At 42.5% G+C, this 13,917-nt stretch overlaps 1 pseudogene; it reads left to right on the forward strand.

Moving 5' to 3' along the window:
- Positions 1 to 2,414: 2,414 nt before the first annotated feature.
- LOC105889237 lies at positions 2,415 to 13,443 on the forward strand (annotated as a pseudogene).
- The last annotated feature ends 474 nt before the right edge of the window (positions 13,444 to 13,917 follow it).

Raw genomic sequence — 13,917 nt, forward strand, 5'->3', positions numbered from 1 at the left:
GTGGAGTGTTTTGGCACCGGCACAATGGAGGTGGCTTTAAAGCATGTGGGGACAGCTGCTTGGGCCAGTGACAGGTTGAATGTCAGTCAAGACCTCAGCTAGCTGCCCAGCACAGGCCCTGAGCATGCGTCCGGGGATGCCATCAGGGCCAGCAGCCTTACGTGCATTGATCCTGCTCAGTGCAGCACACACGTCGGTGGAGGAGAGTGTGAGGGGCTGGTGGTCTGTAGTGAGCACAGCCTTGATGGCCGCCTTCTGGTTGTCCCTATCAAAGCGAGCATAAAAGCTGTTAAGCTCATCAGGGAAGGAGGCGTCGCTGGTTGGGGGGGTGGTGTTGGTGCGTTTGTAGTCCGTTATGGCCTAGATGCCTTGCCACATACGTCGGCGGTCGCAGTTGTTCTTGAAGTGCTCCTCATTCCTTCGCTTGTGGCTGTGCTTGGCCTTCTTGATGCCCCTCTTCAGGCCAACCCTGGATGAACTGTAGGTTTGCGCATCACCTGATCTGAAAGCGGTGTCTCGTGCCTTCAGCAGTACGCGGACCTCTCTGTTCATCCATGGCTTCTGATTAGGGAATGTAGTGATACGTTTGAGGGTGGTGACACTGTTGATGTTGATGTTGATGAAGTCCAGAACGGAAGAGCTAAGAGCTACCTTGAGAGCTAAGTTGCATAAAACATAATCTTTCCTTAAACTGCAAAGCACAATTTTCTTTTATAGAATGAAATTAAAAAAAAGATGGGGGAATAGAGTAGAAGCCGTTCAACATACAGAAGGCGCATTACAGCAGAGGGATATCATTGGGCAGTGGAAGAGTGGAGTCTGGGTTAGGAGGCAGTTGGAAAAGGGTAAGGGTACATTACTGTAAAGGAAGGGGGGCACTGTGGCCCCGACCACATTCGAGCTTGACGCCCATGGAGGACACGGGTTCGAATCCGGCCCGATGTCATTTCTCCTGTCCACTCCCCAGCTCTTCTCCCTCTCATTTCCTGTCCCACTCTTCACTGCACTATCGATAAAAAGCCCAAAAATAAATCTTTAAAAAAAAAAATTATTGTAGAGGAGGCAGATGGTAGCCTTGTTCACGAGCACGAAAAGGAAACTAAACGAGCAGCAGCGGCTTCTCAAGCAAAGCAAGGGCAATGGATGAACTGGCATGGTGTTGAGATGAGGAGGATCAGCTGGAATTGTTAACTCTTTGCCAGTTAATGACGGCAACAGTAGTATTTATTCTGTGCAAGAGGGGCAGAAAAATACAAATGGGGCAAAGCACAGGACTGGCGTTTGCTTGCTGATGTCAGTATACAACTTCAAGGTCCACAAAAACCATAAAATACTGTCTTGGAGCCAGAAATAATGTCCTCCCAACTCCACAGAACCTCAGTCAGTGGGTGGGGGAGGGTGCTTTAGGAAAGATAAAACCATAAAATGCTGTCTTTGTCAGTAAAGAAGTGTCATAAAATCTGATTATGTGTTTACCATTCATCACCAGTTTATTTAGCCAGACATTTCCTTGTAAAAAGGTCACTGTATGTATCACTGCACTTTGACAGGTAAGCATAACATACTGTCTTGGAGCCAGTGGCGTAACGTAGTAACGACGGGCCCAGGTGCAAGATATTATGACAGGCCCCCCTAGTGAACGCTAAAAAAAATAAAAACGCTAATCAAAGATGTTTGTTATCGATATTAATAGTGTTTAATTAATCAACCTTACATATTTTAGAAGCGATGGGTGTGTACACAATGAACTAAGTCTTGTTTGACTCTCAGCGGGAACATTTCTTACCGTAAAAATGGTTAGAAAGTAATAATAATAGCGACCACTATTTACCCAGCTTGTAGCCTAGTAATCCTGCCCTACCATAATGTACTGTATGTAGGCTATAACTTGTCTTGAAATGTATATCTATCACAATAGCCGTAGGCTACCTGTTGCATGGTTGCTGACACACCACTGAGGGCAGCGATGCTGATCCCTGCTGAACTGCTGGACTGCTGCTAGCAGGGGGGTTGTCCGTGGCGGACTCCCTGGGCTGGCGACTAGTTGACAGGCTTTTTAGCCAAAATAATCTAATTTAGGCAGCTTTGCCACCTTCTCCTCCTGTTCTTTTTTCTCTTGCCTTTTTCTACTTCCACTCTTATGCTTAAATGGCATTGTTACGAGTAAAGTTGTGCTGTGCTCAATGAACTAGGTTGTCGAATTGGTTTAACTATAGCGTATTGTATTGTCACATGATCAAATAGAGACTTGACATTGGACAACAACATACATATTACCCAGCAATCATCATTAAGAAAATAAGAACTTATTCATTTCATTGAAAAGTGTTTTGATAGTTTCTATAGTGTATGTAGGATAAGCATATGATTTTGTTACAAATTGCTACTTTTCCCCCAAAAATTATAAAAACCATGACGGAGGCAAGTTTGCCTTTTCAAGAGCATATATAGCATTAGACGCTGCCAGTAGTTTAAAACAGCTCGTCTTTGAACACAAGCTTATCTAAGAGGCGAAACTTTGACGTAGTACTTCGTGAGACGTATGTATGTCTTTGGGCCTGGTTACGGGCCCAGGTGCAGCCGCACCTGCTGCACCCCCTATAGTTACGCCCCTGCTTGGAGCCACCAATTCCACAGAACCTCAGTGGGTGGGGGAGGGTGCATTAGGAAAGATAAAATCATATAATTGTCATAAAATCTGATTATGTGTCTACCATTCATCACCAGTTTATTGAGCCATACATTATTCTCGTAAAAAGGTCACTGTATGTATCACTGCACCTTGACAGGTAGGTTGCATAAAACACAATCTTTCCTTAAACTGCAAAGCAACCATTTTTTTACAGAATGTGTTTTGACATGAATTTAACTAACAGTTAAGTAGCCAAGAACACTGCTCCAGCGGTAAAAAAAAAAAGATGGGGGAATACAGTAGAAGCCGTTCAACATACAGAAGGCGCATTACAGCATAGGGATATCATTGGGCAGTGGAAGAGTGGAGTCTAGGCTAGGAGGCAGTTGGAAATGGGTAAGGGTACATTACTGGAGAGGAGGCAGATGTAATATCCTACCTTATTCTTCAGAAACATGGAAGTGCATGAGGAAAAATAAAACCATAAACTGTGATCCTCCTTCACGTAGAATTTGCAGTTTAGGCGATTGGCAGTTCATAGTTTTGATGCCAAATCTGACCACCATGAAGCAAGATGTCAGTGTTCATTTTCATGCTTGCTGGGCTGCAGTAGCTAGAATAGCATTGAAAATTGAAATGAATGGGAGTGGTGATTGTTTACTCTGTCCAGGTATTTATAATACCTTCATGACCCTGCCATAGTCTGGCCACAACATCTTAGAGTAAAACTTTGTACATGGATTTGTCCCTCAAGAAATAGTATTCATATTCCTCCCCCCATGTACTAGATTCTCTAGTTCTGGGTTATTTGTGGTGGCCAGACTTTAGACTCAAGGGGAGCAGGCCATTTAGATATATAGTCTCTATGAGATGAACATACCCTCTAAAGGATGGATGGTTACATAAAAAGTATAGAAGTCCCATATTTCCATTTGTGATGCTCACATTTTTCTCCCTGTTTCTTTTACATCAGGCACTGTGAAGAACTTTTATCAGAACAGTTTTTGATAATCAGATAATATGTGTGTATGTATGTGTATAAACTACTGGATGATCTCATATGAGATTATACTATTGATATTTTTTGAAGAATTCATTACAGCTTTTGATAAAGCTTTATAGGACAGAGGGTTAATAAGGGAATAAGTTCTTATCAGACAAATAAAGTTGAGGCCAATCAGGTTAAAACCTTTTGCCGCAGAGAGGTATTTTTTTTACAATTTCTGCCTATGTTTCACTGTTTCATTTAAAACTTGAATATCTATGGTTCTACTCATTGCATAATAACCATGCATGGTTTAGATTAGAGAAGACACCTGGGCCATCAACTGCAATTAGTTAAAGTGTTTTATTATGTAATTTTAATTTACATTTCAGAGCAGCAAAAGTAAAACATTTGTCAGATTCTTTTTTTTTTTTAAGTTTTAGTTTAGAACTGGGTTTTGAATGTCCTAGCAAACTAACATTTACATTTCCTGATTCAACAACATCTTGACAGTGTGTATGTACACAATTTGAAGCAGACAGTCAAAGGTTTACAATTGTTACACATCCGTTTCCATATGGTGCCTGTAGACCTAACAACAGAGGTACAAAGGTATATAATGAATAACCTAAATGGTGGGAGGCTTGAGCTGACTGGTTTACTTAAGTATGCTTATATATACTTATATATTTTCACTATAACAGTTAAGCATGTGGAAGAGGGTCTATGTGTGTCTATATGTGTGTGGTTTCTTACATAGAAAGTGATATCCAAACTATTTGTTTCCTCAAATAATCCATAGTCTCTACATATTTAGAGAACATATTTACCAAAGCCTTTACATTTTTCATTAAAAGAGTACATCTTTTTTATATATTTGTATTTTCTCTTCTGGGCGTATAACCCCCCCTCCATCCCTACACAGTACTACCAATTGCTATCGTCCTTGTAGACACTGTAAAATGTCATTACGAAAACACACGCCTCCTTTGTTATAAAAAGAAACACAGGTGCTCACCAGATACGTCAGTCGCCTATCATCTGAACTACAGATTGTGGAATGGATGACGAGGCTGATGAAATTGCCGTTGTTGGCATTGGCTGCAATTTTCCGGGAGGTGAGTCTGTTATTGCTGTGCTGTTTGAGAGAAAAGAAAATAAGAAGGTTGATTTATCACTGTCTAGACAACATCCCAAAATGAATTGAACTTGCTTGAATCAACTAAATAATATTTTCCACCTTATCCATACATAAATGTAAAGGAGAGGGATTGGACCACTTTTGGGATGTACTTCAGAATGCGAAGAACTGTGCGGTTGAGATTCCAAACGAGAGGTTCGACCGCTCCTACTGGTGTGACCAAGATGATAACAAACCTGGGAAATCTCGCGCCTCTAAAGCTGCACTCATTCATGGGTAATTTAACACTTCATGGGTGATCTAGCACTTTTTGGATACTATAACACTTCACAGAATAATTTTATTTAACCCCTATCTAAATATCTATCTATCTATCTATCTATCTATCTCTCTCTCTCTCTCTCTCTCTCTCTCTCTATCTATCTATTTGTCTTTCTTTCTGTCTGTCTGTCTGGCTGTCTGTATGTCTGTCTATCTCATGGATCCAGCCTAGACAAGTCTAAAACATGTTTAAACTGCTTTACTATATGAACTTACATAATCTTAACATTAAATACATTTTTGCTTTTGTTTCTAGGTTTAACGAGTTTGACCACAAATTCTTTGGCATCACTGATGCTGAAGCAGACCAGATGGATCCTCAGCACAAGCTGCTGCTGCAGTGTTCCTACAGAGCTCTGGAGAATGCTGGGATACCCATGGAGAAGGCCAGTGGCACCAGAACAGGAGTGTTCATGGGTAATGAACTCTTTGAACAGTGCTTAGGACTATTTATGGGGGAATTTATTTTTGATGTTGGTTCTCAGGTATTTTAATGGTCAGATCTTTGATAAGCATACGTTGTCAAATAACCAGGCCTATGTAAGTTTGACCAGGGCTTCATACTTTATAATTATTTTTTGTAATGCACCACGGCAGTGAATAGTAATATATGATATGACCTGGTCACCCTATTACAATTATATACATCAGTAAGTAAGTAAGTTATCTTTATTTGATCAAGAGGGACAGTGTACATTCATGAACATTAAAATGTAAATGCACCCAATTATAGCCAAAAGGCTAGTTTACATTGGCAGTCCCCCTGCCAGAGTGAAAAAAGGCTATACAACCTAAAAAAAAAAGGCATTAGGTGACAATATATCAAACACAAAATCCCAATACACAAGCTCCACTTAGTCCTTAACCATGGGTAGAAGGGAAAGAATAATGGGTATACAAACAAGTGGTAAACTAAAATAATTCTACTGCTTACTCACTAATGATCACATTTTTGGTTATTTATCAACAAATGTTTTGAGATTTCTTTTAAAGCAGTTGAATGAGGTTGATTCTCTAATGTTCTGTGGAAGATGGTTCCATTCCCATTCTTTTGGTTCATTCTGATTCTCTAATGTTCTGTGGGAGATGGTTCCATTCCCGGGCTGACCTAACTGAGAAACCGGACAGTGACAGTGCCCTCTTGTGCTTATAATGTGTAAACACATTCAATTTTACAATTTTCAATTTAATTCAATTTTATTTATATAGCGCCAAAACAAGTAAATTGTCTCAATGTGATTTACAGAGCCCAGGGGCTGAACCCCCTTAGCATCTGCTTGATACCGGACGGGTAGAGATAGAAAAAGAGGGGGTCTTGTGGCAGAAGGGGAGGGGAAACCCTAGGAACATAACAGAAGAGATCATACATGTACCATGATGAGCATGCTAGCATACATGTGGTAAATGTACACAGCATAAATGGGGTAAATGTACACAGCATACATGTGGTAAATGTACATAATACTAGGCGCTCGGCGGCGACCTGACTCCGAAATGATAACAACCTGTTAAAAAGGGGCACAGCAGCTTGAAAGATAACAGCTGTGCAGGAAACGTGTCGCTGTTGTAGTGGTCATCAGCTCGTAGGCAACGATGAGCTATATGACAAGGCAAAACATCTGTCTGACCACAACAACAGGGACATAGCAATAATGTTTCCTGCACAACTCCTATCATTCAGGGCCTCAAAAAGAGGACATGTCCGGGGTGAAAGAGTACGTCTGGTCACCCTACGTCTCACCCTACAATACAATAGCCGAAGTAACTTATTCGAACGTAAAATCCAACACATTGTTGGTAATATATATATATATATACTGTATACATATACAGTACGCCTAATGGTGTGTGTGTGTGTGTTTGTGTGCGCGCAAGCACGTGCCTCATTACTAGTAACTAGTGTGCTAAACTAGTAAATAGCATGCACTGGGGCCCATCGTAACTACCGTATACCACTGTGCTATACACTACCCATCCACCTATATCCTAATGAAGTATGCTTGAATTATGAAACTGTAATCAAGAATCATTTCCATAATTTACTTTATGTTTTTTTTTATGCAATATCATTGAAACATTTCTGAAAATATCAGGTTTTATTTTTATTTATTTTTTTATTAAATTCTCTGATAGGTCCATTGTTGTGGATTGTTTTTGTTTGTTTATTTTCCATTAGGTTTGATGAACCGAGACTATGAGCTGTCCAGGGTGAATGCCAGCCCAAAGAACATCGACCACAGCACTGGCACTGGAATAGCTATGAGCATCGCTGCCAATAGGATCTCCTACACCTTCAACTTCACTGGGCCCTCCCTGGCCATTGACTGTGCCTGCTCCTCATCTCTTGTTGCTCTTCACATTGCATGCCAGGCCATAAAACAAGGTTTATTACCCCTCATATGTTATCCTAGTGTGAAGAGTATGACTCAGGAGACTTTTGCTCTCAAGTCTATAAAACTTTACTTTACATCTATGAGATTTTACATATGAAAGTGTTGAAAACTCACTGATCTGATTTGTGTTTAATGTGGCAGGTGACTGTGAGATGGCCCTGTGTGGTGGTGTGAGCTGCATCATTGAGCCAAGAGTCTTTGTGGCCCTCAGCAAAGCCAAGATGATCTCACCTGATGGCACCAGTAAACCATTCACTAGCAAGGCAGATGGCTACGGCAGAGGGGAGGGCTGTGGAGTTGTCCTGCTGAAGCCACTGAAAAAGGTACCTTTGGAGGTTAAATTATATTAGAGTTTGGGTCAGCTTTAAACTAGCTGCAGTTTGAAAACACATCTGTATTTCTTTAAGGCTCTTCAAGACTCTGATCATGTTTGGGGCATAATCAGGAAGACTGCCGTGAACCAAGATGGTCGAACGGTAACTCCAATCACCAAGCCGTCCATGGTTCAGCAGAAAGAGCTTCTCAGCAGGATCTACTCCACAGAGAGTGACCTGACAAGTGTCCAGTACATAGAGGCTCATGGGACTGGAACACCAGTAGGTGACCCAATAGAGGCAAGCAGCATCTCTAACGTTATTGCCAAAGCCAGACCCCCAGGATCAGAGACTCTCATTATAGGCTCTGTGAAAAGTAACATTGGACACACTGAATCAGCAGCTGGTGTAGCAGGATTGATTAAGGTGCTCCTTATGATGAAACATGAGACCATTGTTCCATCAGTGTTCTACTCAGAAGACAACACTAGCATAGATGTGAAAGCTCTGAATCTCAGAATACCAACTAGGGTAGAGAAATGGAAAAGCACTTCTCCAGATGGAAGAGTGGCAGGGATCAATAACTTTGGTTTTGGTGGGACCAATGCCCATGCAATTGTCCAGCAGCAAAAACAGCCACAAATACTAAAAGCTTCAGTTAGCAAAAAGCATCAGTTTTTTGTGCTCTCTGCAGCCTCTGAAAAATCACTTGCCATGACAATTGAAGACACAGCAGATAAACTTGAGAAAGAGATCACGGCTGATCTCCAAACTATAGCGTACACATCAGCATGCAGGAGAACTCACTTAAAGCACAGGTACAGAATGGCCTTACTCTCCACCACACTGACAGACTTGACAGACCAGCTTAGATCTGCTCTCAACAAAAAGTTAGTCCAGTCAAAGGCAGACCCCAAATTAGTGTTTGTATTCTGTGGCAATGGTGTAACTTACAGAGGCATGTGCAGGCAGCTCCTCAGAGAAGAGCCTATTTTCCAACAGAAAGTAAAGGAGATTGAGACTCTTTTCCAAAGCTACAAAAGGTTAAGCATCATAGAACAGCTAGAGGCAGAGACAGATGAGAATGATGATTTCTCAAAGCCTGAAGTCATCCAGCCACTGCTCTTTGCTATCCAAGTTGCTATTGCTACTCTCCTGAAGCACTGGGGTGTCAGAGCAGATGCTGTCCTTGGGCATTCTGTGGGAGAGGTTGCTGCTGCTCATTGCTCTGGCCTGTTGTCTCTTGAGGATGCAGTGAAAGTCATCCATTACCGCAGTGCTTTACAAAGCAAGGTCACAGGAGGGAAAATGCTGGTTGTCAGCAACATGGCAGTGTCAGAGGTCTTAAATCTTCTGCCCGCTTACTCAGGAAAGGTTTGTCTGGCAGCATACAACAGTCCTCAGTCTTGTACAGCATCAGGGGATGCAGAGGCCATTGTCAAACTACACCAAAAGTTAAGCAGCAGTGACAAATCCCAAAATACTTTTCTTCGCATTTTGGATGTTCCTGCTGCCTACCATAGTCACATGATGGACTCCATTCTATCGGAGGTTAGGGATCGTATAGGAATCATGCAAGAAAATGCCAAGGAGACAGAACTCTTCTCAACAGTGACAGGAAATGCCGTGTCCCCTACAGATTTTGTCAGTGGCGAGTACTGGGCCCAGAACATCCGTGAGCCTGTATTGTTTGAACAAGCTGTGAGAGCAGCAGCCAAAGACCGAAAGAATGTGGTCTTTGTAGAGATCGGCCCAAGACCAGCTTTGCAGAGGAACATCATAGAGACTCTGGGTAATGATGTTACAGTTCTCTCCTCTGTGCAGCCAGAAAAAGATCACGAGGCAATGCTCATGACAGTAGGAAAATTGTTTGAGGCAGGGTTTAATGTAGACTGGGACCAATTTTACAAAGGCTTTAGGGCCCTACCAACACCCTTTCCAAGATATCAGTTCGACAATGCAAAAAAAGATGTAATTATTGAGTCAGCACACAACACCAACACTAGCAGCCATCCTGTGATATCCAAGTCTGGGACAGATGGTAATACCTTCACTTGTGATCTGACATCTGACTCACTGTCGTATTTGTATGACCACAAAAATAATGGAGTTGCAATCATTCCAGGGGCCTTTTATGTTGAGCTGGGCCTTGCTGCATATATGGAATATGCCAAACCCAAGGTCCCACTCAACACGCTGCAGCTCAGTATCAATTTTCAGAGTCCTTTTATTTTCAGCCAGAACGCCCCTGACATGAAAGCACAGCTTGAACCAGCAGATAATCTGACCAATTTCAAAATATTCTCCCAGTCGGCCACCTATGCCTCTGGCACAGTGGAGCACAGGCAAGGGAGGGTTGTTGAGGAGCAGAGAATAGCACTGGACAGCATCCGCCAGAGATGTCAGTCAGTTGTAAATGCTGATGAGTTCTACAAGTCTCTGCTGTCTAGGGGGGTTTGAGTATGGTACAGTGTTCAGGAACAAAGGAGATGTGTACTATGGAGAGGACCTCAGGGAAGCTTATTCTGTTGTAACTGTACCTGAGGAGCTGTTTCCTCAGCTACATCATTACCACATTCATCCCGTTGTGTTAGACTATTTGATGCAGCTGGTGCCTGTCACAGTCCCCAATGAATTTCTTGCCCGGCCCGGGTTTCCCTCAAGAATAGGGACGGTAACAGTCATGCAGCCTCTGCAGAACGAAATGGTGGTCTATTTGAGAGCAGTGACTGTGGGAGCAGATGATTTTGAAATCTGTGGGTGTTTCACAGACAAAGAGGGTGCAGTTTTGATTGAATTGAAGGATGTGATGATCAGGTTCCTTGGAAGTCGCTCTCGAGTTGTGGATGAGTACTTCTACCATAACAACTTTGTTGCAATAAGTCTGAACAGTGAAGGCATTTTGTTCCCCAGAGCATTGGTCTTTGCTGACCAGTTAGGGGTGTCTGAAGCATTGAAAAGCACTTGAGCCCAGCCTCCAGGTTTTTACCCTTACAAAGTGCCAAGGTATTGTTGAATCATGGATTCCCAGCATTGCTCTCAGAGCTGAAGATTCCTGATGTGAGAAAATCCTTCACAGAGGTTGTGTTCATGTGGGGTCATGGTGACATAACCAACCGAGAAGCTGATTACATCCTAGAGAACATTGCCGGTTGCTGTGAGATTCTCCGGCAGATAGTTGTCTATCTGAAGGATATTAATTTCTCACACTCCATCAGAGTGGTGACTTATCAGTCTACTGGAGACAGAATAGATCACATAAGTCCAGGGTTTGTGCTTTCTGGCATGACACGAGCATGTGCAGCGGAGATCTCAAACCTCTCCTTTCAGCTGATTGACATTAGCTCTGTGTCATCTGAAGACATCGGGGCCCTTTCGCAGGTCTTGACCTCCTACCCCTGCAGCAAATACCCAGAACTGGTGGTGAAAGATGGGCAAGTTCTCCAGCCACAAATTACTCGCACCTCTACACCAGCCTTACATAGTCCTGAGAGTAAGGATCACTGTTCACAGGCAGAATGCTTTTCTTTGCAGACGGCTGACCCTTATAAAATGACCAGATTGTCAGCCATTCCATTTGAGAAAGAGGCTGGTCAGATTGATGAGCAAAATGTTGAGGTTGAACTCAATGAAATATGTGTGCATTCCTCAGACTACTTCCCAGTCAGTGCCTCTGACTTCAATTTTGGCCAGACAATATACTGGAATAAACACACATCTCAGAACCACAAGCTCCTGGCTCTTGATTTCAGTGGCACAGTCACAGCTGTGGGGAAGAGTGTGAGCAAACTGAGAGTGGGAGACCACATTGCAGCCTGCTACCCCATAGCAGCAGCTTCAAAAGTTGTTATTCCAGCAGAGGTTTGCTACAAAACAAAGAAACTTCCCGTCTTCAAAGAAGCTCCATGCCTGTCACATTTTGCTCTTGCATGGGAGGTCTTGCATCATGCATTGTCAAAGCCAAAACAACACGGCCATTTGGGCATTATCACCTCTGCCCCTGACTCTAATCTTGTGAGGATCCTGATGCTCACAGCAAAAAAGACAAGGTGGAATGTCACAGTAGGAGCTGATCCTAGCTCCCGTTTTGACAAAGTTGATGCATTTGTTCTACTTCCTCCATTTCATGAATCTATGGTTGAAAAAGTGGGGAAAATGTCCACTAATACAGAAACCATTATCATTTGTGACATGTACACAAACACCTTATTCACTCAAAGGGCTTGCAGAGGTGAACATATGCGGATCATCTCCATGTCCAGCATTTTGCAAAAGTTGTCCCTGCGAATGCACAAGCCACATATCTACCGGTGGCTCAGATTAATGCAGTTGGACAAGAAGTCACTGGCTTTTAAGAAGTCCACTTTTCAAATCCTTCCCATCGAGGATTTAGAATCTTACTTCAGTTGTAAGACACTGCCGGTGCTGATGCTGAAAAACAGCACTGATCTGTCTGATATCCCTTTGCTGCCCAAACCCAAGCAGCTATTCCACAAGAAGGCAGTGTACATTGTGACCGGTGGACTGTCTGGGCTGGGCTTTGAAACGGTGAAGTTCATTGCCCAGAGAGGTGGAGGACACATTGTTATCTTCTCCAGGAGCAGTCCTTCCCCACAGGTCCTGGATGACATAAGCAATGTCCAGAACCAATGGTCTGCCGTCATTACTAGCCTTAAATGTGACGTGTCCAATTCTGCAAATGTCCAGCAAGCAGTCACTCAGGTTGGTCAGAGTTTTCCCACTTGTCCAATCAGAGGAGTATTCCACAGTGCAGTTGTGCTTCACGATGGGCTTCTTGAAGGCCTCAATAAGTCCCTCTATGAGAAAGTCATGTGTCCAAAAGTGAATGGTGTGTTGAATCTGCACCATGCCACCCGGCACTGTGAGCTAGAATATTTTGTCTGCTACTCCTCTATCGCTTCATTCCTGGGAAATGCCTCTCAGACAAACTATGCCTCTGCAAATGCATTTTTGGATGCATTTTGTCAGTACCGCAGGAACCTTGGACTTCCTGGCCAGTCCATCAACTGGGGGGCCCTGAACCTTGGTCTTCTGCTGAACAAAGAGCAACTTCAGAAGTTTCTTGAGGCACAGGGGTTGATGGTTTTGGACGTCTCTGAAATTCATGAGAGCCTTGAGCAATGCCTCCTGTTAAACAAACCCCAACAGACAGTGTGTAAATTCAACTTCACAAACATAAGGGACCATGTTCGTTCTCAAAACACCTCCCTCAACATGCGCATGAGAGCAATAGCGGAGGACACTCTCCGGAGAGCCAAAATGTCTGATCATGTATCAGCCAATAAAACCTCAGTGTCTTCACCAAGTGAATATGTCCGGTCTGTGCTCAGTGAAACCATCAGTGTTGAGTATGATGAGCTAGATGAGGAAACATCCCTCTCGACTCTTGGTATTGACTCCATGTTAGCTATGACTCTCCAGAATCTGATCTTCCAGGAAAGAGGTGTAAATATCCCTCTTGTTAAATTATTGGATCCTAACAGTACTGTTGCTACTCTGGTAACAATACTGATGGAGCATTCTAATGATGATTATGAACATGAGAATGAGAAGGTTGTCTTTGAAACTTCACTTTAAAGCAGCATAACGGAACAATTGCTAATCGCTAACGAGATGCTAGCGGCTAAAACTAGCGAAACCTCTTGAAATGACAAACTAGTTAGTCAACAACTGTCCTAACACAGTCAAACATCAAGCAAGTGCAACACTAATGCGTAGAAAAACACGTCTGAATACATTCATATTTTGTGTCAAACTGAAATTGAAATTGCAATCATGACAGTACATATTACAAAAAATGTAATGACGTGCTAATATCATGTAATCAGGTAAAAATAACAAAACTGCATTTTGCATTGCTATTGTAAGATTTTATAATTACAGTGTAATGATTGTATTCATGTTAAAACATGTAGTGGTTTTGCTTTTAATTCTGTTTGTAATATTGTGTAATCAGGTAAGACTAGCAAAATACCAGTTTCATAATGTATATTTGTATTGTTCTTGATGTTGATGTTGTGAAGCTCCTTGGTGTGATTTTTAATCTGTGGTGTGGGAAAATAATAAAAACAATAATACACAATAAAACGTTCTGTGGACATAAGGTGGCA

The sequence above is a fragment of the Clupea harengus genome, chromosome 17 (genome assembly GCF_900700415.2).
Source record: "Clupea harengus chromosome 17, Ch_v2.0.2, whole genome shotgun sequence".
NCBI classification, from domain to species: Eukaryota; Metazoa; Chordata; class Actinopteri; order Clupeiformes; family Clupeidae; genus Clupea; species Clupea harengus.